Raw genomic sequence first — 25,754 nt, 5'->3', positions numbered from 1 at the left:
AAGAGATCGATTCGATTCGAAAATCTAAAGAGGTGTCTAAGTCAAACGTTCAAGTGCTAGTGCTCAATCCGGAATATCATCCTGATATTCAAAATAGCGAGAAAACACATCTTAGTGTTTGAGAGAGTTACAAAGCTTAAACTGCAACACATCTAGAAGGTGACCGAAGCTGCTCTACATCGAAGTTGATTCAACGATAGCTTTTGGTCAGATTGGAGCTTGCTACATTCAACTGTGACAACCAAAGGTCCTTGCTTTGGATTAAGCAAGAAGAGGCGGAGTAACCTGGCAGCTGTCTAGTGAAGATCCTGAGGCTTGAGGCGGGCTTGGTGATCAAAGCTCAAGTGCTCGAGAGGTGGAGTAACTGGAAGCGGGGAGAAAAACCTGAGGAGAGGCGGAGTAACCTGGGAGCTGTCTTGTGAAGATCCTGAGGCTTGAGGCGGGCTTGGTGATCAAAGCTCAAGTGCTCGATAGGTGGAGTAACAAGAAGCGGGGCGAAAAACCTGAGGCTTGAGGCGGGCTTCGTGATCAAAGCTCAAGCGCTCGATATTGTACTAAAAAGGGAAGTTTTAGTGCAATCCTTCCAGGGAGTTTCTGGAAGAAGAGTGGACGTAGGCGGGTTGGCCGAACCACTTAAAAATCTCTCTCGCATTTACTTTCTGTATTTATCTCTTGCTAACCTCTCGATTGCACTGCATATAAACACACCTCTCGAACTAACTCAAACTCGTGTTAACTAAAAGGGGATAACTTTTCCGCAGCGCATAAAACTTTGTCTTCACCTCGTGAGGTATCAAACCTAAACATCCTGAGTTCAATACACACGAGAGGTCGAAAAGATTTGCAAAATCTTATACAAGTCTATTCCCCCCCCCCCCCTCTAGACTTGTACCCCATCCCCTTGGGACCAACATGCCCGTGCTCCACCACGTTGGCTTTGGCACCTCCCACGAGAGGTCCTCTTCCGTCACTGGCCCTGTTTCCTTCCTCAACACGAAGTAGCTGGATCAGGTCCTCCAGACTCATCTCCTTTCGCTTGTGCTTCAGGTAGTTCTTGAACTCCTTCCATCCTGGAGGCAGCAAGTGGATCATTGACGCCACTTGGAAGGCTTCACTAATCGGCATGCCCTCGTCACGAATCTCGTTGAAGAGCAATTGCAACTCTTCAACTTGACTCAGCACGGTTTTTGAATCCACCATCTTGAAATCAAACAACCTGCCAACAACAAATTTCTTGGCCCCGGCATCCTCGCTTCGGTACTTGTGGTCCAAAGCTTCCCACAGTGCCTTAGCCGTGCCAATTTTTCGATATACATCGTAAAGGGAATCAACTAACCCATTCAGAATGTAGTTACGGCAAAGGAAGTCAGAATCCTTCCAAAGCCCAACCGCCATTACAGAATGAGGGTCTTGTTCCTTCACCACTGGAACCGTCTCAGTCAAGAACCTTGACAAGCCGAGAGTAGAGAGGTAGAACAGCATCTTTTGCTGCCACCTCTTGAAAAAGGCTCCCGAAAACTTGTCCGGTTTTTCAGCCGAACCACTTGGTACCGTAGGTACCCTCATCGTGGGGATATACCCCTCCGAACTGACACCCCCTTGTGAACCTACGTTCACTGGTGCCTGGGAATGTGCAACATTGTTGCCGTTCCCCCCACTGTTGTTTTCAACAACATTAGGATTTTCATCCCCAAGGTTGGCTACTGGCAACACATTTTCCAATTTTTTTTCAGAAATCCGAGAGTCAGAAGGAGAAGAAGATATAAGGTTTTAAGATTGTAGGAATATAGTTCCTGACAATCTCGGAAATACAAGAAAAAACAAGGAAATGGAAAACGATAACAAAACAAATTACAAGGAAAAATAATCCACGTAGGATTAAACAGTTACAAAGAAATAATCCACAGAGGATTTGAAGATACGAGCGAGGTGAGCTGTATGGCCTTCGGGGTGGTTGGAAGCACGAGTCGTGTTGTCACTATCCTTCAAACCTTATTTACCGCCTCCCGGGGTGCTGGAGCGTTGCGGCCTAGGTTTCCCAGGATAAAACGTGCTACGATCCGCCGTTTGAGCACACAAACTTGGACCCGGCGAACTAAAATGTGGGATGAACGCAGATGGCTTGAAAGAAAGGATAAGCAGAGTTTTGAGGGAGAAAATGTTTCGTAGGTGTGTTCTGTGTAGCTTGTTGTTCAAATCAGCTGCTTACCAACGAATATATAGTGAAGGATGGGATCATAGCATTAAATCTGGCATTTAATTTCCCATGTGTAACCTTTCCTCTACTAGCGAAATATTAACACCCACTAACTAATCCACTAGCAAGAATTAACTCTGAAATGATGATTGGAATTAATAGATTTAATTCCGTAATTCCAAGAGTCATTTCTTTCACTGGATACAGTAGGTGAACGGTCGCAGTTAGAGAGGTCACTGGAGTCGCGGTATGCGACATCATTCCAGTCTGCGTATCTTCGAGACATCAGCGCTGGTTCAAGACATCAAGCAGTGCAAGCTGCGACACATCGTATCAGCCGCGAGACGTCGCAGAGGTCCGCGAGACATCGGATGCGCGCTCCAACACGGGCTGCGCGACATCGCACTCGCACGCGAGAGGTCGACTCCGTCCGCGAGACATCTCATGTGGTCTGAGATGGAAAACTCGTTCGAAAATATGGCATAACTTAGGTCGCAAGGCCTGCCAATTTTCTGGACGACATTCGTGCCCGCAGGTGCCGACATACACGAGTCAAGTTTGGGATTTGATTTGCACCCCTCCCTGCGCGCGAGAGAGAGCCTCTATGCCATACAAGTCAATTAGCTTTAAAAAGCTTCTTGTATTTAGAGTGGTGCAAATATCCATTCCCAACCAATGTGGGACAAAGCTACAAAATCTTTTCCACACTTGAATTCCATCTCAAATGGGTCTACTTTGAGAATCAATTTCTCATTCACCCATTATCCATTTTGAGCGTATAATATATCGATCTCTTCGTCTAAGAACGAAGAACCTGAATCCACTTTGACCCGACCCAAAATCGGAAGTTGACCCACCTATATTTATACCACAAAATGGCCACTTAAAATGCTATTTTTAGTGCTATTTTCCAACAGGAAACACGAAGGTTGCTGCTTCCACTCCTCGCCGAGCTCACCGCCGCCGGGGAAGAAAAAGTGACACTAGGAAGAGTAGAGCTGCTGGTCGGAGAAGGCACATCCAAATACTCTGCTTGAGACCGCCGGGATCCTCTATTGCTGCCATGCACTTTCTGCCGTCGAGTGGGAAGAAAGTGGAACCTTGGTTCGCCATTGTTGTTCCTTGCGTGAAGCTTGGACGAGGGAATGGTGAGGAGGAGAGAGATGCGAGACCGGAGAGAATAGAGAGGCAGGGGCTATAATGAAACGGGATTGGAGTTGGCTGCTGAACCATTGGATCATAATATATATTCTATATATAGTAGGGCACAAACTACTATTTTGGGCTAAGCCATTTATGGAAAGATTATATAATTGGACTATGCTAGTTGGGTCAAGAGTAGATATAATATACTTTATAATTGAGCCTAAAATCATTTATTGGGTCCATAGCCCCATAATGGAAATCATATACTACGAAATGTATATATCTATAAGTATATTGGGCTAAGAACATTTAGTAGTAACATAATAATAGGTAATCCAAAAATACATTATTCCAAGCCCATTAGGAAATAATTATACTTATAATTATTTTAATAATTACTAAATAAGAAAATAACCCCTCATTTTAAATATTTATATTTAAAAATAATAATAGGGAAATGCGGGGTGTTACAGAATGTTTCGGGCAATCCTATCGAGTAGTTAACTGAGTTAACACCTCGAACCTTATGTCATACGATGGTTGACTTTACCAATCGACCCTTCACTCCTCGAATGAGTTGTATTCCCTTAACTCTTTGAATGATTTGTCTTAGCACTCGGTCTTGAATACACAAGAGACTGACACCTCGAGTGTTCGTTCAAATGTAACATATAAGTCACTCGGTTAATTATTCGGTTAAGATTAGAATGTTGAGTAAACTTATCCTAAGTCTAAGAGATAAAAAGATTGAGGGGTCTAAACTCATAAGTTTGGTATTATCAAAATCTAATACAAAATGTTCCTAACAGTATTTTGTGATAAAAATAATATGTAGTACAATATATAAGGAATGAATGCTTGTCTATTATTCCTGGTAGATACAAGGTATTTATAGCTAAAACATACAGAGAATAGTGGAAGGTAGGTCTAACCAACAACCAAAATAAATACAAATAAATTAAATACAAATATAAACTCCATAAGAATAGGTCTAATCCTTAACACGCCCCCGCAAGATGGAGGATCCGTCTGAGACTCCAATCTTGGGTCTGAAGCGCAAAAATAACTGTCGTCCAAGAGGTTTGGTAAGCAAATCAGCCACCTGTTCAGAGGAGCGTACATGTTGAACACACAAAGAGCCATCTGCAACGCGTTCACGAACAAAGAAATAATCCAGTGCTAAATGCTTCATCCTGGAGTGGAACACTGGATTCTTGCATACATACGTGGCACTAAGATTATCCGTTAGTAATTTAGGAACCGAGCGTAGCACCACACCAAGTTCTCCAAGCCAATTTTGAATCCATAACACTTCTGCAGCAGCATTAGCTAAAGCACGATATTCAGCCTCAGTCGAAGACCGAGACACTGACCGCTGCCTAGCCGACTTCCATGAAACAACATTTGAACCAAAATAAACCACGTACGCAGTCGTAGACCGACCAGATGCATTAATAGCACCCCAATCAGAATCATAATAAACCGACAAAGTAAGTGGCACACCCCGTCTCAGGAACAACCCAAAATATAACGTTCCCTTCAAATACCGGAACAATCGTTTAACGGCTTGCCAGTGAGCTTCTGTTGGGGCATGCATAAATTGTGCCAAGCGATTTACCGCAAAGGAAATGTCTGGGCGAGTAATACCCAAATACTGTAACTTGCCGACTGCCCTACGGTACAACTGAGCATCCATAAGTTCACCATCACCATCTCGCAAAGTGATGGACGAACATAGAGGTGTAGCAACCTCCTTCGCCCCCATCATTTGAAACTGCTCCAAAAGATCAGAAATATATTGACTTTGTGAAAGCATTAAACCAGTAGAGGTCGATACCACCTCAACCCCCAAAAAATGATGAAGGGCACCGAGATCCTTCAGGGAAAACCTGTGTGAAAGCTGATAGACAAAAGAGTTCAAAGTGGACATGTCGTTCCCTGTGAGTACAATATCATCCACATACACCAAGAAATAAATGATAGATGTACTGGATATATAAATAAACAGAGAATGATCGGCAACCGAGCGGATAAAACCAACCGAAAGCAAAAAATTCGCCAACTCCATGTACCAAGCCCGAGGAGCTTGCTTAACCCCATAAATGGTTTTTTTAGACGACAAATATAATCTGGACAAGATTTATTAACAAAACCCGGTGGCTGCTCCATATAAACATCTTCACACAAAGTCCCATTTAAAAAGGCATTATTGACATCAAGTTGGCGCAAACACCAACCTTGGGACAAGGCAATAGAAAGAATAATGCGAATAGCCACCGGTTTGATGACGGGACTAAAAGTTTCAAAATAATCACGCCCTGGCTGCTGTAAAAAACCTTTAGCCATAAACGGGCTTTGAACCGATCAATAGAACCATCAGGTTTATGTTTAACACGAAATACCCACTTAGAACCCACCGTAGCATGACTATTACGAGGTACAAGCTCCCATGTTTCATTTCGAAGCAATGCCTCAAACTCATCAACCATCGCTTGCTTCCACCTAACATCACAGAGAGCTTGAGAAACGGAGCGAGGCTCAATAGATTCTGGCATTGGATGGGTTGTAGCAAAATTAACAAACTTATCATTGAAGTAACGTGGATTTGGCTTTCGAACTCGCTTAGGACGAGAAGAAACATCAGGAGGAGCAGTGGAAGATGATGGTACACTCGACATCGGAATAGAGACGGACTCGTTGGCAGACACCGAGCCTGAAACTGACCCATCGGCGGGCACTAGCACCGAAATCGACACATCAGTAGGCACATGATGATCAGACACATCTTGAGGTGGCACTGAAACTGACACATTAGTAGGCACAGGTTGATCAGGCACATCTTGAGGAGGAGCGTCATGCGGTGGAGTGTCTTGTGGAACTAGCAAAGGTAACAGGGTTGGGAGATGTGAAGTTATTGGAATAAAAATTGGTGTAGAGGAGTCACATGGTGTAGTGAACTGAGGTTGGGGCATAGACATGTCATGGTAAGGGAAAACGGTATCTTGAAAACGAACATGCCGAGACAAATAAATCCGACCTGTAGTGGGATCCAAACATTTGTAAGCAGACTGACCTAAAGAGTAACCAAGAAACACACAGGGAACAGATTTTGGATCTATCTTGGTACGCACATAAGGCCATAACCAGGGAAAACACAAACACCCAAAAGGGCGTAATTTAGTATAATTAGGCAACCGACCAAACAATTTTTGAAATGGGGACTGACCACCTAAAATAGAAGTAGGCATGCGATTAATCAAATAAACAGCAGCTTGGAAAGCATGGACCCAATACGAAACAAGTAACGAGGAAAAATGAAGCAACGCTAACCCTGTTTCAGCAATATGCCAATGTCGCCTTTCAGCGGTCCCATTATGCTCAGGGGTATGTGGTGGCGAGGTACAATGAGATATACCAAACTTATTAAAGAGTGGTATTAATTTTTTATATTCCCCCCCTTTGTCTGAAAAAATCGAAACTATATCATGCCCAAAAAACTTCTCTACCAGACGTTTAAATTGGGGAAACACAACAGAGACATCAGACTTAAGTTTAAGCGGATAAAACCAAATGTACTTGGTATAATAATCAACAAAAATAAGGTAATATCGGAAACCATCAACAGACATATGCGTTGTACTCCAAACATCAGTGTAGAGAAGTTCTAACTGTTTTGTACTGGATAAGGAATTAACAGAAAATGGCAATTTGTGACTTTTATGAATATTGCATGAAAAACAGGAATGTCCAAGTACAGAGTCTGAATTAAAAGGAACATTATTACATTTAAGAATGGAAGCTAACACTTTATTTGACGGATGACCGAATTGATGATGCCACTATGAGACATGAGACTTTATAGTGACATTAACTAGGCCAGGACTCGAAGCAGGAAGAAAATAGATATCATTGACGATCTCCCCGCAGACTAATGACATCCCCGACGGTAGATCCTTTATCAAGAAATAAGAGTCGAAAAATTCAATCGAAACATTGTTAGTGCGGCATAGCTTTGAAACTGAGATTAATTTTTTATGTAAATTCGGAACACATAAAACATTGGATAACAAAAGTTGACGCAAAGGAGTAGACAAAGAGGAAGTGCCCGAGTGAGAGATGGGAAGAGTAGTACCATTACCTAACATAATTTCATCAGGGCCCGAGTAATCCTGAAGAGATTATAATGAAGACGGGCTAGACACAGTATGATGTGAGGCCCCAGTATCCATTACCCAGGATTGTTGTGGAATAGTTGCCGCCATAGTAGTGTTCACAACTGGTTTATTAGAATTTTGTGCCTCCACAACATTAATATTGTACTCCTTCAAGAATTTTGCCAATTTTCGACAATGTCTAGTATCATGACCCGAGAAATTGCAAAACTTGCAAAATCTTTGAGGGCGAGAAGAATCGCCCCCAGAAGGAAACTGATGCTGAAAGCCATTATGACCCCCACGACCTCGACGACTTGAACCAGGAGGCCGATGCTGGGTGATATTCTCTGTAGGCAAAACATCATGAGAAACTACTTCACGCTCTTTCAGAAGCCGCTCATAGTCAGTGAGCATAATAGATAATTCATCAAAGCTCACCGGAGTTTCACGAACACGGACAACTGCAACAATCGGATGGAAATCATCTCCCAATTGTGTAATGTCATGAACGATAAGATCTTCCTCCTCAACTGGATTCTGTGCAATAGCCAGAGAATCAGCAATAGAGCGCATGTCACGCAAGAAATCTACAACCGGACGAGAGCCTTATTGATTTTTTGCTAACTTTGACTTCAGAGATACAATTCAACCACGAGAAGAGGCATCACAACTTGCTGCAAGCTTGGTCCACACCTCACGAGCAGTGATGGCAGAAGAAACTAGAGGTTGAAGTGTATCTGAACAACTCCCAAGTAGTGCGCTAATTAAAATTTGATCCTGGCGAAACCATGCTGTATATAGAGGGTTGGCTTGAGTACGGCCTTTGTCGACAAATCTAGCCGGAGCCGCAGTGCCGTTGACATGCTTGATAAGATCAAGCGCAGTAAGGGTAGTTTCAATCTGTCGTTTCCAGACAGAGTAATTTGATGAGGTTAACCGTATGGGAAAGTTGGTAGGAGCATTTAGTTGAATGAGAGGAGTAGCCATAGTTGAACAAAGAAAAAAAAATTGAGGGAAGTTTATCTCGTTGGAGGAACTGCTCTTGATACCATATAAGGAATGAATGCTTGTCTATTATTCCTGGTAGATACAAGGTATTTATAGCTAAAACATACAGAGAATAGTGGAAGGTAGTTCTAACCAACAACCAAAATAAATACAAATAAATTAAATACAAATATAAACTCCATAAAAATAGGTCTAATCCTTAACACAATATACAATGATATACAATATATTATGTATGATTATGAAACTCAATAATTAGGATTATAGATTCCTAACAAGAATAAATGTTTTAAAAAGTTGGAGTTAGAAAATGATTTCATGTATCTACATGGAAAGGGCAACACGATCTTATTTTTCTATCAATAATGGTGAGATGGTATCTAGTAGTAAGCTCTCTGCGCAGTGATCGGTTGAAATTGAAAAAAAAAAAGGAGTATGTGTAAAATAATCAATGATAAAATGATAATCATGTGGCTTTCATACTGTTGAACCACAACAAAAACAATATATATATATATATATATATATATATATATATATATATATATATATATATATATATATATATATGTATGTGTATTTATATATGTATGTGTATTTATATATGTATGTATATATATATATGTATACATATACACATATATGTATACATATATACATACATATATGTATACATATACACATATATATATATACATACATATATATACATATATATACATATACATATATATATATATACATATACATATATATATATACATATACATATATATATATATATATATATATATATATATATATATTTCCGACCACCTAGGTGGTCGGAAATAGGCTTAGTTTAAAAAATTCACACTACCGGAAAAATCTTTCCGGCGACTTAGTAAACGTGGTCGGAATTTCCGACCACTTTCTAACTACTTTAACCCTCCGTCGAAAATGAGGTCGGAAAAACAATGATTTCAAGCCGTGAGATTAGTGCAAAAGTATCATCACTCAATTAATTGAATAATATACGATTCATTGGTTTGCAATTATCTTAAAAAATTGATATATAATTTGATTTATGTAATTATATTATTACTTAAATAAAAATGAGACAAAAAGAAAAAAATAATTTAATTGTAATTATTGTACAAATAAATCCAACGACCCATGTTTAGCTTAATTACCATAATAATTATTGGACAATTATACTAATATCTATGCAATTATACTTTTACACCTTATGTATATTCATTTTCACCATATCGGTTTTACTTTAATCATCATCCTCCATATCATAATGAATTAATTGTAATTATTATAAAAAAAAATCCAAAGACTTATGTTTAATTGTAATTATAGTAATATTGTGCAATAAATTTTTATATGTTCAGTATGAATAAATAAATAAATAAATAAATATATATATATATATATATATAGATATATGTATATGTATATATGTATATATATATATATACATATATATATATATACACACACATATATATATATATACACACATATATATATACACACATATATATATACATATATATATATATACACACACATATATATATACATATATATATATATATATATATACACACATATATATATCTAAAAAACATAATAGGTGTGAATGAAGGTTATACCCTTCATTTATGTCCGTTTTTTCCGTTAAATTTTTTTGTACATTATGCTATAAAAGTTGTACTTTACAATATATTAGACAAACATACCCCTACCGTTATAACTTCCGTTATCTTTTCCACTATTATTATCATGCACATGCATCCATTATATATTTTCTTATTTTCTTCAATAATAATAATATATACACATTATATATTGTAGTTATTTAATAAAATATAAATATAATAAAATTTATAAAAAATATTTTACATTATTACTATTATTATTATTTACAATAATTTAAATATCTAAAATCTAAATAAATTTAAAATTTTAATATAAAATATTAATATTGGGCACCTATTTTTTGTGCATCGCGCATAAGAAAAACTAGTATATATATACACACACATATATGATAAACGTTATTATTTTTGTTATTTTAATAATCTTTGTATAGTTAATTTTTAATTTTTAATCAATTTCATATCTTTTTTTTTATCTAGTTTTGCTATATTTACCTTTAGTAATATTTTTTATTTATTTTGAGGTTGTTTTTGTTATTTTAATTTTGTTAGTTCAAACACACGGCTCTGTTTTTGTTAATCCAATTTAATAAGTTTATTATTATTATTATTATTATTATTATTATTATTATTATTATTATTATTAGTATTATAATGAAAGACTCCCGGTCGCAAACAAGAGAGACACATCGATGAACAGATGCGAGAGTTCTGGCGGCAGACGACATCCTCGGACAACGTGGACGGTAAAGGCTTCGGTCGCATTATTGTCCGATTTTTTTGGCTGGGTTTTCGAACTGGCGAGAAGCTCCAATGGCACTCCTCAATTTTCGCTCCTCTGCGAAACTGATTGCTTGGCTTGAAATTTGGTAGTCGGAAAAGCAGTTGAGAGATAGCAATATAAAAAGGAGGCAGAACGAAGGAAGGAGGGGGTGAATCTTAATCATAAAACCATCAATTTTACCCCAGACCATAGCTTCGATTGTATTCCGGTTCGTTGGCGGACTTTTGTTCAGGGGCGATAGCCGTCTGCAATTTTGGTGGCAGCGTCGAATCTATTCTGGGCAGGAGAAACTTTCCAGCAGCAAGACATATCACTTTGGCAGCAACTCTTGTTCGGTATTTTTTTTATTTGCACATTCATTGTATTGATTAAAGCTACAGTAGTCCATAGCATGAGTTTGAGAATTGTGTTTTGCTTTCCTTTTCTTTAATTCACAGCGCATCATAATTCGTCAATCCCCAAAGCATATTTAAGTTTTTAAATAGTGAATTTGCAAAGCGTTAATTATATTCCTTTTCTTTCCTTGTCTTGTTTAGTTTTTTTTCCGTTATTGAGTATATTATTGCTTTTTAAGTTTAGGCCAATGTACTGCTTTCTTTAAGCTTTGTTACTGCTGTTTACTTAATTACTGTTTTAAAAAAATGATTTGCTAATTTTGTTGTCCTAGATGATACTGCCATTACAAGTTTTATTTAACTTTTTCATTCTCAATTTGTGTGAGTAAAAACTGCATGGAGTAATCTAGATTCTAGTGCTAATTGTGAAGCTTTGCTACGTATTTTATTTTAATTCTAGATTAAAGGTGCTTAGCTAATTTTGCTATCTCGTTTTTGTTGCCTTTTTATGCCATTTCTCTAAGTGTTTTGGTAGTTCTGGTTTTACTTATTTTCATTCGCTTTAATTATTTTCAAAGATTATAAATTGCATGGTTTTAATTCCCTGTGGGATCGACCCTTGCGTTTGCACACTATCACTACACCGACTCGTGCACTTGCGAGGACTTTATATAAAATTGTCCATCAATTTTTGGCGCCGTTTTCGGGGAGTTATTTATTGTGCAATTTAATTTGTTTTTTTTTTCTCCTACCTTTGCTTTAAATAATTAGGACACTCATTCATTTTATTTTAGTTGCTTAATATTGCCTTAAAAAAAATTTTCAAAAAAAAAAGTGCTTTTAGTATTTGTTTAATTTTTCTTTTTTTTCCTTTTACTCTTACTTGAATATTTTATTTGTTCGTTTGTTAGTTTATTTGTGTTTTTATTTTATGCAAGGTCGTCGTTCTTTAAAACCTACACTATTGCCTTTGGACGACCGCATTGATAAAAAAAAGAAAAAAACTTTACCTTCTGAAATACCTAGTTTTGAACCAAAAGAAACAACCACAACAATGGACGCACTTCTTCAACCCCATCGACCAAACCCTCAACCCAACCCCAGGCTAATGAAAGACTTTGGTAGGCCCCAAGTAGGAGCTTCACCTTCTTGCATAGTGCTTACTGATGCAGCCAGGAACTATGAGCTTAAAACGGTTCACTACAACCAATTGCCATCTTTTCACGGTTCAGCAAACGAAGATGCCCTTACCTTTATCAGGGATTTCTACGGGGTAGTCCAACACTTCCCGTTGAATGACTTGACCGAGGATGCACTGAGGATGAGGTGTTTCCCATACACCTTGAAAGATGGAGCAAAAACATGGTTCATGACTCTTACACCTGGATCCCTTCGGACATGGCCGGAGGTGTATAACAAGTTTATTGGTAAGTTCTATTCCCATGCTAAAACTGCTGAATTGAGAAGAAAAATTGCGACCTTTTCGCAAGCTGAAGGCGAACCATTCCATGAGGCATGGGAAAGGTTCAACATGTTGCTCATTCAATGCCCCCACCATGGCTACCCGTTGGAGCTTCAAAATCAAACTTTCTATGATGGTTTGACTCAAACTAGCCAATCAATGGTTGACAATGCGGCTGGAGGAGCCATGGGAGAAAAAACTGCGGAGGAAACCTTAGCATTGTATAAAATGCTAGGGGCAAACTCCCAACAAAAGAGCGTTAGGGGACGGACGCCAGGTATGTATGAAGTTAATTCAAATGCTGGGTTGGAAATTCGAGTATCTGAGTTAGCAAAACAAGTGAAAAGCATGTATTCTATGATGAGTATGAAGCAAAACAATGCATCTATGGTGGACGAAGATGTTCATAATTTTGAACAGGCCAATGCTATGAATAGTTTCAATCAAAGGCCTAGAAATGACCCGTATTCTAATTCTTATAATCCGGGTTGGAAAAACCATCCCAATTTTTCTTGGAATAATAACCAGAATAATTTTCAACCTATTGCTCCACCTCAACCGAAAAAACCATCTTGGGAGGATTCTTTGGATATTTTCATACAGAATTGTAATAGACAGCAAGAAGCAAATAACCAGCGGTTCCAAATGCAACAAGAAGCAAACGATCAACGGTTCCAACGAACAGAGGCATCACTTGCTAAAACTGAGGCTTCACTTGCCAGAAATGAAGCTTCCATGAGAAAGTTGGAAGTCCAAGTGGGGCAAATTGCCGAAGCACTACAAGGCCATGTGCCAGGTAAGTTGCCTAGCCAACCTGAAGAAGCTAAGGTTATGACTGTGTTAAGAAGTGGTAAAGTTATTGAAAATGTTGTTAAAGAAAATACCACTTCTAAACAAGCTGAAATAGTTGAAAATTTGAATGTTGATAATGATGCTAATAAGGATGAACCCAAATTGCATAAATCTAATGATCCTTATGTGCCCCCTAAGCCATGTGCTCCCCCAGTTCCATTTCCTGGTAGATTGAAAAATTCAAAGTTTGATAAATCATTTTCTGAGATTTATGATTTGTTATCANTGACAGGGGCATAGAGGTTGACAAGGCTAAAATTGAAGTTATTTCTAAATTACCTCCCCCTACATCTGTGAAAGAAGTGCGAAGTTTTCTTGGTCATGCAGGTTTTTACAGGCGCTTCATAAAAGACTTTTCAAAAATTTGTAGGCCCATGTGTAACCTGTTAGCAAAAGATGTTGTCTTCAAGTTTGATGATGAATGTTTATCTGCTTTCAACTTTTTGAAAGAAAAATTAACTTCCGCTCCCATTCTTGCTGCACCTAATTGGGAGTATCCTTTTGAAATAATGTGTGATGCATCTGATTATGCCTTAGGTGCTGTTTTAGGACAGAAAATTAATAAACTGCCTTATGTGATTCATTATGCAAGTAAAACTTTAGATAATGCTCAGGTTAACTATACAACTACTGAAAAGGAGTTGTTGGCTATAGTCTTTGCGTTAGAAAAATTTCGTTCTTACTTGATTGGTTCTAAGGTGATTGTTTATTCTGATCATTCTGCTTTGAAATTTTTGTTGGCTAAAAAAGATGCTAGGCCTAGGCTAATAAGATGGATTTTGTTGCTGCAAGAATTTGATTTGACTATCAAGGACAAGAAAGGGTGCGAGAATGTGGTAGCTGATCATTTGTCTCGTTTACCAGATGTAGCTAATAATTGTCATAATTCTGATATTCCTATAAATGATAGGTTCCCTGACGAACAGTTGCTTTCGTTACAAAATAAAGAGCCTTGGTATGCAGATTTTGTGAATTATTTAGTCTCGGGTCAATTTCACCCAGACTTGAATTCACAAGGAAAAAAACATTTTCTTTCTAAAGCAAAACATTACTTTTGGGATGAGCCTTATTTGTTTAAAATTTGTCCTGATCAAATTATTCGAAGATGTGTTCCTGAGTTTGAACAGCAAAATATTTTGAATCATAGCCACACTTTGAGTTGCGGAGGACATTTTAGTGGGAAGAAAACTGCATTGAAAGTTTTACAGTCTGGCTTTTATTGGCCCACTTTGTTCAAGGATGCATTTGAATTTTGTGCTAAGTGTGATAGATGCCAGAGGACTGGTAATATAAGTAAGCGTCATGAAATGCCCCTTTCAAATATTTTGGTTGTTGATCTTTTTGATGTTTGGGGAACTGATTTCATGGGGCCTTTTCCTACTTCCTTTGGTTATAATTATATTCTTGTGGCTGTTGATTATGTGTCAAAATGGGTTGAAGCTGTAGCTACTAGGACAAATGACAGTAAAGCTGTTTTGAAGTTTTTGAAAGATATTTTTGCCAGGTTTGGGACGCCCAGAGCTATTATTAGCGATGAAGGTACCCACTTCTGCAATAAACTTTTTGCAGGTCTTCTGAAAAAATATGGCATTACTCACCGGGTGGCTACCCCGTACCATCCACAAACCTCTGGCCAAGTAGAGGTGAGTAACAGACAAATTAAAGTAATCTTGGAAAAGACAGTAAATTCTTCCCGAAAGGATTGGGCTGTCAAATTGAATGATGCACTGTGGGCTTACAGGACAGCCTACAAAACCCCGATTTGCCTGTTGAGTTAGAACATAGATCCTATTGGGCTATTAAATTCCTGAATTTTGATTTGCAGAAAGCCGGTGAAATAAGAAAATTAAATTTGAATGAATTGGATGAAATAAGAAATGAGGCTTATGAAAACTCAAAAATTTATAAAGAGAGAACCAAAGCCTATCATGATAAGTCTATTTTGAGGAAGAATTTTGCACCTGGTATGAAAGTTTTGTTATTTAACTCTCGATTGAGATTGTTTCCAGGTAAATTAAAGTCGAGATGGACAGGACCATTTGTGGTAGTTGAAGTATTTTCTCATGGTGCCTGTGAGATTGAAAACCCAAACACAGGTGAAAAATTTAAAGTAAATGGGCAAAGACTTAAGCAATACTTTGAGGGTGATCCATCAGCCCATATTGTTGAGCAGGTACAATTGCAGGATTCTGACTGCCCATGTTATCACCATAACTGAATCACTTTTGGGAGGCAACCCGGTTCTCTTTCCCTTTTCCTTTACTTTCATTTTCCTTATTTATGAGCTCTTATGTTGTGTTTCTATTTTAATTTATGTTCTCAACATTGAGGACAATGTTTGAAATAAGTGTGGGGAGGGTATGTTTGTCATTCTCATTTCTTTAAAAAAAAAAAAACTTTTTAATAAATAAGTACGAACTTGAGCTCTTACCCGATAAGTCTTTTGAATAGCCTATGATGAAAATAATGCAAGTTTCTGTCAGCTCTTAGTGTGCATACTGCATGTGGCTAGTTGTTAATTGCTTTAGCTCTTGAATAACTTTATCAAAAAAAAAAACAAAAAACAAAAAAACAAAAAAACAAAAAAAAACAAAACAATATAATATGAAAATCACAAATACCCCTATATGTTTTAAACATTTTCTTTAATAGTTTATATGCATCTTTCACTTTATATACTCTTTTTCAAATTCTTGAATAATTCTTGAGTGCTATAAATTGTGGTGTAGTTTGTTGGTTTCAAGGATCATTCTTTGTGGCATAAGTGAGGTGAAAAATATATTCAAAAAAAAAAAATCTTGAAAAAAAAAACATTTTAATAATTGAGAGTGTTTTATTAACTTTATTTGCAATAAATCAGAGATTCTACTCCGCTGAATCAACCACCTACACATGTACCATAAATAAATAAATAAGTGTTGTGGTCTAGTTCATGAGTACACACAAAATTGAAAACCCAAACATGCCTGGCGTAAAATGGCGAGTTTTTTTGGGGAAGTTCTCTTTGGAAAAAGTCAAAAACAAAAAATAATGAGTGAACTTTGGAAGAGACGAGCTTTTGCATTTAAATTTTCAATAATTGCCTTTGATCCTTGTACCTTCATGTTTTTGCACATGCACTATGATAGAATGATTTTGAATTTGACTTAGGTTATATGTTGTGAAATTTTCATATTCATTTTATTGAGTTTTTCTCTTTGTATAACTCAAATGCTGGGTACCAACACACGTGCACAAGTTTTATTTTGTGAATAACGAATTAAGTTATTTAATTTCTAGTCAAAGTGTTTTATGCATTCTTTGAGTTGGTACTAACCTTGCATTGATGAGGCAATAAATTTGAACGGCTATTTGGGCGAAGCTCGATCTAATACATGGTTTTATTTCTTTTATTCCTTTTTAATAATATCTTTGCTTGAGGACAAGCAAATAAATAAGTGTGGGGAAGTTTGATAAACGTTATTATTTTTGTTATTTTAATAATCTTTGTATAGTTAATTTTTAATTTTTAATCAATTTCATATCTTTTTTTTTATCTAGTTTTGCTATATTTACCTTTAGTAATATTTTTTATTTATTTTGAGGTTGTTTTTGTTATTTTAATTTTGTTAGTTCAAACACACGGCTCTGTTTTTGTTAATCCAATTTAATAAGTTTATTATTATTATTATTATTATTATTATTATTATTATTATTATTAGTATTATAATGAAAGACTCCCGGTCGCAAACAAGAGAGACACATCGATGAACAGATGCGAGAGTTCTGGCGGCAGACGACATCCTCGGACAACGTGGACGGTAAAGGCTTCGGTCGCATTATTGTCCGATTTTTTTGGCTGGGTTTTCGAACTGGCGAGAAGCTCCAATGGCACTCCTCAATTTTCGCTCCTCTGCGAAACTGATTGCTTGGCTTGAAATTTGGTAGTCGGAAAAGCAGTTGAGAGATAGCAATATAAAAAGGAGGCAGAACGAAGGAAGGAGGGGGTGAATCTTAATCATAAAACCATCAATTTTACCCCAGACCATAGCTTCGATTGTATTCCGGTTCGTTGGCGGACTTTTGTTCAGGGGCGATAGCCGTCTGCAATTTTGGTGGCAGCGTCGAATCTATTCTGGGCAGGAGAAACTTTCCAGCAGCAAGACATATCACTTTGGCAGCAACTCTTGTTCGGTATTTTTTTTATTTGCACATTCATTGTATTGATTAAAGCTACAGTAGTCCATAGCATGAGTTTGAGAATTGTGTTTTGCTTTCCTTTTCTTTAATTCACAGCGCATCATAATTCGTCAATCCCCAAAGCATATTTAAGTTTTTAAAAAGTGAATTTGCAAAGCGTTAATTATATTCCTTTTCTTTCCTTGTCTTGTTTAGTTTTTTTTCCGTTATTGAGTATATTATTGCTTTTTAAGTTTAGGCCAATGTACTGCTTTCTTTAAGCTTTGTTACTGCTGTTTACTTAATTACTGTTTTAAAAAAATGATTTGCTAATTTTGTTGTCCTAGATGATACTGCCATTACAAGTTTTATTTAACTTTTTCATTCTCAATTTGTGTGAGTAAAAACTGCATGGAGTAATCTAGATTCTAGTGCTAATTGTGAAGCTTTGCTACGTATTTTATTTTAATTCTAGATTAAAGGTGCTTAGCTAATTTTGCTATCTCGTTTTTGTTGCCTTTTTATGCCATTTCTCTAAGTGTTTTGCTAGTTCTGGTTTTACTTATTTTCATTCGCTTTAATTATTTTCAAAGTTTATAAATTGCATGGTTTTAATTCCCTGTGGGATCGACCCTTGCGTTTGCACACTATCACTACACCGACTCGTGCACTTGCGAGGACTTTATATAAAATTGTCCATCAATATACATACATGTTCAGTAATGTTACATACCCCTCTTAAAAGTTCCTTCCTTATTTTCTCCTTTGACATGACAATATCTAATTAATTATTTTAGTATTTAATTAAAAGTAGATAAGGTCAGACAATTCATAACATAGCAATTATAAGCCACACCATTAAAGAAAATATTAAGAGAAAAATTTGAAGGAGAAAGTAACATTTTTCTTTATATATTTATCATGTAGCTTGGGTCATGAGGAGAGGATCTCGTGTTTAAGTATGGAAAGCACTATCCGGGGCAAATTATGCTGTGGACCAAAATTACGTCGGGGCTTTTGTCTTTTTTATTTTATTTTATTTTTATTTTTTTAAGGTTAGTAAACATATTGCTGAATATAGAGTTGTCCAAAAATGTGTTAATGTAGAGGTTTCAAAGTGTGAATGTAGAGTATAGAAATCGTGTATGTAGATTTATGATTGTGTGAATGTAGAGTTGTCCAGAAATGTGTGAATGTGGATGTTTCAAATTGTGAAAATGGAGTATAGAAATCGTGAATGTAGAGTTATGCATGTGTGAATCAGTAATAGAGTTAAGAAGTTCTAGCAACTTGTAGCCCTATAATGTGTGAATGTGGAGTTCTCAAGTTGTAAATGTGGAGTATAGGACCTGTGAATATAGAGTTTTGAATGTGTGAATGTGGAGTTTACAAATTGTGAATGTAGAGTATAGTGTATGTGAATGTAGAGTATAGTTACTAAACATACAATCCTGTAATGTGTGAATGTGTAGTTTACAAATTGTGAATGTAAAATATATTGTATGTGAATGTAGAGTATAATGTATGTGAATGTAGACCCAGATCCACCTTGCAAGGTGGACCTGGGTCCACCTTGCAAGGTGGACCTGGGTCCACGGCATAACAAGCCCACTGTTCGGCTTGACGGATGCTCCGCTAGTACTTTTTCATAGTAGCACCAATACACCACAATTTGGGGTATATTGGACGTCTCTTTGTGTGATACGTGTTTCAAATAGAACTATTTTGTCTCTTATTTTTGGCTAAACACCTAGATATTTTATGAATTTAATTCCTAAATCAGTTATTGAGTTAGATCATATATCATAGCCTTAAGAGTATGACCCTATTTGGTAAATGACTGTTAGCTAATGCTGTTAGTTGATTGTGTTAGAAGGTATAATTAATTGATAATATTAGCTGATCGTAGAAAAATGTTTGGTAAATTAATTCTTAGCTAATAGCTATTTGGTTTAATTTTTTTTTTATTATCAAAAGTCTAATTGAAAAGGTTGCTTTAAAAAGGGCCCTAAGGAATGCAATAAAGAAAGAATAAAAGGCAGAAGTCTGGGGCACCTGCTACCGGATCCCGTTGAAGTTTACTTTTAGAGTTCGGTCTAACGCAACCCAATGAGTTCTTTCAATAGTAGTCCCTTGCCCAGCTGGATGAGGTACTCGGAGATGAAGAAAGGATGAAATTAGGTCATAAACAGTTGAACCCTCACCAACAAGAGGCTTGTAGCCTTTTGAAATTTAGTATTTGGAGTTACAAAAAGCTTATTAACCAAACATTTATATTGATTTTTTAACCAAGTCAAACAACTAATAATGATCAAATAGACCAAAATTGACTGATAGACTAATTATTACCAAACAGGGCCTGTGTTATTGCAAGTTGCAATAAATGGTTCATATTGTGATTAAGTATCACTCTGTTGATGACGGTCTAAATAGCCCGACAGTTTTCAAGATAAGGTGGTCATTTTTAGGTAATAAGGAAAACTCCAGCCACTACTCTATGTGTGCATTGGGTAAACCCCGTACTGTAACCTTAGGTAGCAAAGGGATCACAAGGAAGTAATTAGCTTAGGTTGTTCATAGTTAATTGGCTCAAACAAAAAAGACTAGAAGTCTGAAATTCAAATTCATGACCTTGTAGTTATAAATTTGTATGATTAGCCATTTTGACTGACGTTACTTTCTTGTTTGGTGACAGAGGCTACTAAGAGTTAATTGCCCAGAGCTGATATTTTTGTTACTCCCTACGCAACTATCGTAGCACACCAACTTTAAGCCAACAACTTGAATTGAAGTGGTTTGCAAGAATTCCCCTAAACCAGCCCAAATTTTGACAGGTAACTTAAGCCTCCCAGTCTGGGAAGTTAAATCAAAGTCAGTTCATTAGGTAAACCATAACTTGAAAACCTGAAATCTCTTTCTCCTTCTGCAAACCTGTCCAACAACATTATTATTTCTCCATTTTCTTTCTTGCACTTGACCAATATCTGGACTCTACTTTTGTGGTTGACTTTGACAAATACAGCAAGGTATACATCTATGAAATCAATGCGCAGAATATTATGCTTTTATTAATGTGTCTGTGTTTTTATTTTTATTTATTTTTTATTTTTTACCAAAAATTTTGTAATTTAATGGTGTACAATATTAATTAAGAATTTATATATGTAACCAGGTCACAAGTGCACATGAATCCAACTTTTCTAGACTCTAGTCTATATAATTATATTCAAATACATTTTCTTACATTCCTGTTCACAAATGCTACTTATAAGCATTCTTAACTTTATATTTTCCCAATTCAAATGGATCGGATACATTTTAAGAATCAGTTTCTCATTCATCAATTATATATTTTAAGTGTATAGTTCATAATTTCATAACTCCATATTCACAATTTCATAACTCCATGTTCACAGTTTTATAACTTCAGGTTCACAATTTCTTCCATAGCTCTACGTTCACAATTTCATAACTCTATATTCACAATTTTATAACTCTATGTTCAACAGTATCAAAACTCTATGTTCAACAATATAACACAATTTTTGAAACTATATAACAAAATTGTGAATAGAGTTCAAAAGTTGTGAATATTGAGTAATGTAATTTTGTATATTGAGATCTAAAAAGTTCTACATTTGTGAACATAGAGTTCTAAATTTGTGAACATAGACGCAGGTCCACTTTGCAAGGTGGACCCGAGTCCATAGCATAATTTGCCAAGACGAACTGCTATGTCATAATTTATTACTTATCATGGAAATCATCCCATAAGATCTTACATTATGATTAATTATTTAGGTTCTATTTAGAAATGTGGAAAATGACTTTTGAAAGTATTTTTTGATTTTTTTTTGAATGTTTGGGTACTAAGCAAAAATAAAGTCAAAGAAAAATTTTAATTATGGTTAACAGAAATAAAAATCTATGTCGGTAGAAAATATCTTCTAAGATTTTTAGTCGAAATATGTTTTTTTGATGTTTTTATTCTTTTCTTCTCTCACATCTCTCTTCAAGTTAATTTTTGGATTATTATTAACACCATCACCACTTCTTCTTCTTCTTCTTCTTCTTCTTCTTCTTCTTCTTCTTCTTCGTCATGTTGTTGTTGTTGTTGTTGTTGTTGTTATTGTTGTTTGATGGATATATAAGAAGTGGAACAGGGGCGAACTGACCCAAACCGACCCTATAGTTGGCCCGAGACCTCAAGGCTGCTCAGAGTCGGACCAAAGGCGCCGAGGTCGACCCCAATGCTCGGCTCCGACGCTCGAGCTTGGCCTCGACATCGGCACCCGACATGTTGTTGTTGTTGTTGTTTGATGGATATATAAGAAGTGGAACAAGGGCGAACTGACCCAGACCGACCCTATAGTTGGCCCCGAGACCTCAAGGCTGCTTAGAGTCGGCCCAAAGACCACGAGGCCGACCCCAACGCTCGGCTCCGACGCCTGAGCTTGGCCTCGACATCGGCACCCGACATCACCTTGGTGACGCGGTCAAACCGTAACTGCTCACCCCCTTCGCGTGGGGTAGCTATAGGAGATCCTTTGGTATAAATAGTGTCATTTTGCATGTTATTAGACCATTATCTTGTCTTGACATTACATATCTTGTACTCTCACGAATCAATAATAGAAAGCTTTGTCTATTTAAGCTATACATTTTGTCTTTATCGTATTCCTTTAATTATTGGTTTAATTAATTCGGGCTACCCGTGCTAATTTATTCCATCATTGGTGCTCTTATTGAGAGCGCGACATACAAGCTCAAGTGTGCTCCCTATTTCCAATTGTTAAGAACAAGTGAAAATTAGATTTTGATGATACCAAAACACTTAGGAAATTTAGTCCCCAATTCGTTTTACTCTTTTAGGCTTAGGAATTTTTATTCAGTTCAAATAGTTCCGAGTAGTCTAAATTGTAAATCGAATAGTTACACTTTGAACAATCAACTTAATTCTCATACGAGGAGTGATAGATGCCAAAGACACCTATATCTAAGGGTCTTAATGGAGTTGATTTGTGCTAATTTTCTATCATTTATGGTTAATTTATGGTCACAATTGCTCTAATGTGCTAATGTTTGCAAAGCTCTATCGTATTTTGCACTTTAGTGGGTTTTTTAAGGTGCTAAGCTTAAGAGAAGTCATATGGACTTAACAAGAGCAACCAAAGAAGAAGCACGATTGGATCCCAGCAGCAAGAGGATCCACGATCGTGGATTGGATCGTGGATGGGAACTAGGAAGTTCCATGCCCCAATCCACGATCGTGGATGAGAGAGTGGGAAATGTTAAGTGATCAATCCACGAGCGATCCATGCTCGTTGATTGGGTCGTGGATTGTGCTCAGCGCGAATTTGAAGAGGATGCTTTGGAGGGAAGGCTATTTAAGGTATAGATTAGATATTTTGGAGGGAGTTCACTAGATTTTAGAGGGCAGTTCTTAGATTTTTCAGAGGTTAGTCAATTGTAGTGAGAGAATTTCCTAGATTTGCAACACTTAGAACTTAGATTCAATCTTGTACTTTCTACTCAATCTGTAATTTGAAGATCAAGTTGGAAGACAATTGCATTTGGATTTTGCTTTCAATTCATTAGGTAATCTCTTTTCCTAGCTTTATTTCTATCTCAATTGCTTTCAATTTGTTTAATCTAGGTTAGAAAATGCTTTCAATTTGTAGCATGAGTGACTAGTTTTCTTATAGGAATTGAGTTGTGAATTTAGACATGATGCTAGTGTGAACTTCAATTCTCAATTAGGTTATTGTATTGCATTCTTGATGAAAATATTCTTGTCATCTTTGATGAATTGTATGCTTCCTTTGAGTATGGTCACCTCTAGGATGTTTAAGGCATTGATTCTAGCTTAGGCAAGAAATTACTCGAATCAATGTAGCTCCAAATCTTTGATGTTTTCTTACTTAGATTTCGAAAGGTATAGGTAAGAAAAGAGGTGAAGGCAAGGTGTTTGTGAAAATTTCTTTTTGGTAATTGATCACCTAGAAAGTGCTCCAATCCAAGAGTATGCCTAGTAGATCGAGAGGAGTAAGGTATTAGCAAAACCTCTCAACAATAGCAACCTTGCAATGTGAAAGTTGGTTTTACTGGTGACTAAAAATTAAGAGTATCGTCCTCAAAGAATGGCTTAATTGGAATTTAAGTAACGAGGGGTTAAACACAGGTTCATATAGTGTTTGAATGCTAACCAATAGATAGTTAAATATTGCATGTTCTAATAATATAAAATGTTAACAAGCAAATGAATTAAAATATAATAGATGAAATAGAGATTTGAACTAAACATCCTTGCATAAAATCCTATTTGTGTCTAAAGTTTAAGTTATGTAAGTCTAGATGATGAACTCGGGGAAATGGTTTAAATGTCAATGTCACTCTCGTGATCAATTGGACTATCAACTAATCCTAAGTCTTATTCTCATGGCAACTTGACTAGATGAGCCAATTCAACAAGCATTTTATGTGTCTCTTTCCTTCAAACTCCCTGTTCTCAAAGGTGAGTAAGAAATATGAGAGGTATGACTATGGTGTAGCCCTATTCTCATAGGTGGAACATCAATTCCAAGTATCTCTTGCATAATTTTGCCATAACTATGAAGAGTCAATTCAATTTCACTCAATTCATAACCAAGTTCAACATTAAAACAATAGAAAACCTAATTTATGCAATTCAATTTATATTTGAATCATACTCAAGGAAGTTCCATTCAAATCCCTAAATATGTTTAACTACTCATACTTGAAATGTGAAACTAGAAGTAATTGAAGTAATAAACATAGAATTCAAAACTTTAAGAAATGTAGATGCAAAAATAAGAAATAGAGAACTTAACTTGATGATTTAATTGCAAGAAATAATCTGGAAATTGAAGTTGAATGTTGTGATTACAATGGAATTCTTCCTCTAAATCTTCTAATAGATGATGGATTACAAGTGTGAAAGTTTTTTGGAAGGTTTCTAAGAGAGAAAATCTAGAGAGAGAGTTCAGAAGTTCAAAAGTGAATACCAAATAACCACCCAAAGGCATTTATAGTCCAAAGTTCGCACCTTTTCGCAACCTTCAGGACCAGGAGTCATGGTGGGACTCACGCTGGCACTCACAGTGAGTTTCAATGATAAGTTTCTGATCAGCATACTCATGCTGAGACTCACACCGTGAGTCCTCTGATTAGAAACTCCGCTGAGGACTCACGCTGAGACTCACGGTATGAGTGCCAGTGTGAGTTCTTCTAGACGACCTCCATCCTATTGTTTTACTTCTTCGTTCCCTGCTGTGCCCTCGAGTGTTTTTCTTGTGCTTTAAAGCCTCGTTTTCTCCCAAGATTAGCATCTTTTCATGCTTATTTGCTCATTACATGATCCTTCCTTCCTTCAATCAAGATATGCAAAATTATCATTGTTTCACCTTTCTTTAGCTAACATTTGAGTAAAAAAACAAGCATAACTGAGCACAAATATGAGGCTAATTAATGGCATATCACAATGTAATCACATTAAGTCCTAAAGAACACTATGATGCACCATGGCTCAATAGCAACTCATTCCTAGCTTTTCTTTAGAATTAATACCTTCATTAGTCCTCCGAGTATTAGCCATATACAAGTGGTGGTCCCTCGTCTTTAAAACGACCAGGAATCGTCCTCTATCTTTTTCAAAATAACCACTTGTGGTCCTCCGTTAGAAAGGGTGTCAAACGGACGTTAACATTGAGGGAAAAATTGTCATTTCCATGTATTGGCTCCTTTCTGCTCTATTTTGTGCACTCTGCCGCCTTCACCGTCGACTGGGCACGTGGCCACCCGGTCGTGGATGGAGAAAAAGTCGCCGTCTTGGCCTTCTTGGGAGTGGGAGGCGCATTGGGTTCCTTTCTTGGACGGCTACGAGGCCTGGAGGAGCAAAAATGGTCCCCGAAGCCACCAGGCCTTTGGGCTTCAGCCGCCTACCACAGTCGCGCTTCGGCGGTGCGTCCGGGCCAGGCTTGATGTAATTG

The 25,754-nt window shown here is 36.8% G+C and overlaps 1 non-coding gene across 1 annotated transcript; it reads right to left on the bottom strand.

Moving 5' to 3' along the window:
* Positions 1-12,729: 12,729 nt before the first annotated feature.
* On the bottom strand, positions 12,730-12,836 carry LOC116031049. Its single transcript, XR_004100484.1, has one exon. It is a non-coding gene; the product is annotated as a small nucleolar RNA R71 (small nucleolar RNA).
* Positions 12,837-25,754: the final 12,918 nt, after the last annotated feature.

This window comes from Ipomoea triloba, chromosome 9 (genome assembly GCF_003576645.1).
Source record: "Ipomoea triloba cultivar NCNSP0323 chromosome 9, ASM357664v1".
Classification (NCBI taxonomy): Eukaryota; Viridiplantae; Streptophyta; class Magnoliopsida; order Solanales; family Convolvulaceae; genus Ipomoea; species Ipomoea triloba.
The sequence above is the reverse complement of the archived record's forward strand: the minus strand, read 5'-3'. Positions and strand labels throughout refer to the sequence as shown.